The following is a 1,790-nucleotide window of genomic DNA, read 5'->3' as shown; positions in this document are numbered from 1 at the left end:
TCTCCCTTTGACGGGGCCTGCTGCTTTGGGCCCCACATCGGGTCAGTAGAATGACACTCGGGTGGGGGAAACTGGACAGGTGAGCAAGGTCAAGCAGGGAATGGCTCTGGAAGCTTCCACAGGGGAAGCCAGCGTTTGGACAGACTCCAGGAGTCTGGGGCGCCCTCCACGCCCGCCACTTCCCCAGGCTGCTCGTTGTGGATCTAAGAGGCCAGACGGATGGACAGACAGACGGGCTTCCTTCACACACGGGTAGCACCTATGAGAACAGCAGGGCAGCACCTGTGGGAACAGCCGTGCGCCCACCTTCACCTCCAGTCCCCGATGCTAAGCTTTCAAACCTGCGCAAAGGGGAAGAGTGTCAAGGCTCAGCCCCAGCCAATGGGAAGGGAGCCTCCACCAATATATCAGGGCCTGCAGGGCCCATGAGTGCCTTTTCCTTCTGCTTTCGGAGATGTTTTTAACAGGAAGGAGCCAGGAAGCCTGATTCCCTTCAGGGGTGAGTGGGGTTAGGGGGTTTCTTTTGTTTCTTTGTGGGGGGTTTTCCCTCTCCTTTCTGACAGTTACACTAAGAGACACTGGGGTTCACCAAGTCCAGTTGGCCCACGTCACCTTGGAAAAGGACCGGCTCTGTCTCATTGATACAAATCCTTATCAATGAGGCTCAGTGGGTTGAGCGTTGTCCCATGCACCAAGAGGTCACAGGTTCGATTCCTGGCAGGTGCCTGAGCTGCGGGCTGGATCCCTGGTGAGGGGCATGCAGGAGGCAGCCAATCAATGATTCCCTCTCATCATTGATGTTTCTATCTCTCTCCCTCTCTCTCTGAAATCAATAAAAATATGTTTTTTAAAAGATTGAAAAAGTCGAGATAGCTGTAGTCACAGAAGAGAAATAGTGAAGGAGAGAAGCGTAGAGCAGGAAGCAGCAAGGATATAGAAATGCTGGCTTTGACACCATCTCCCCCAACACATTCTCCTTTTCAGTAAAGAAAATGACATTGCTGTGAAGCGGAAGGAAGGAAGGAAGGAAGGAAGGAAGGAAGGAAGGAAGGAAGGAAGGAAGGAAGGGAAAAATTTTCAGCTCAGCTGCGTGGCTTATGGGTTTGGGCACTGGCCATGCTTTTAGCTGCTGGCTTGCACCACTCACAGTTTGGGCTGAATTTAACCTACATAAACTTGCCCCCTTTGCCCCCTTGTAAAATGAAGGGGAGAGGATCAATGTGATAGATGTCTTATGAAAATGTAAGGTTATATGGACCCGAGGGTTGTCCAGATTCTACACTGACCCCGTCAAAGATGACAGCTTTTTACCTTTTAAAAATGTTTACCCATGCCCTGGCCAGCGTGGCTCAGTGGGTTGGAGTGTCATGATCTTAGCAAGTTTCAATTACATACTACAATACTAAACACCATAGCCATGGCGCTGTGCATGCGACTGCTGGGACTTACCCATCTAATAACCGAATGTGTGGACCCCGCATAGCATCCCCCAGCCCCTGGCAACCCCCAATCTACTCTCTGGTCTTATGAGTTCACCTTTTTTAGATTCCCCATAGAAGTGAGATCCTACAGTGTTTGTCTTTCTGTTTCTGACTGATTTTACTTAGCAGAACGCCCTCCACGGGTATCCATATTGTTGCAAATGGCAGGACTTCCTTCTCTTAAGAAAAAAATTATTGTTGACACCATTACAGATGGCCCCCACTTCCCCACCCCTTTGCCCAGCTCCAGCCAGCCCCGGCCCCCAACAGCCTCCCTCTGGCCATCATTAACTATACTGTTGTCTGTGT

This window comes from Myotis brandtii, unplaced genomic scaffold (assembly GCF_000412655.1).
Source record: "Myotis brandtii unplaced genomic scaffold, ASM41265v1 scaffold4781, whole genome shotgun sequence".
NCBI lineage: Eukaryota > Metazoa > Chordata > Mammalia > Chiroptera > Vespertilionidae > Myotis > Myotis brandtii.
Note: the sequence above shows the minus strand (reverse complement) of the source record.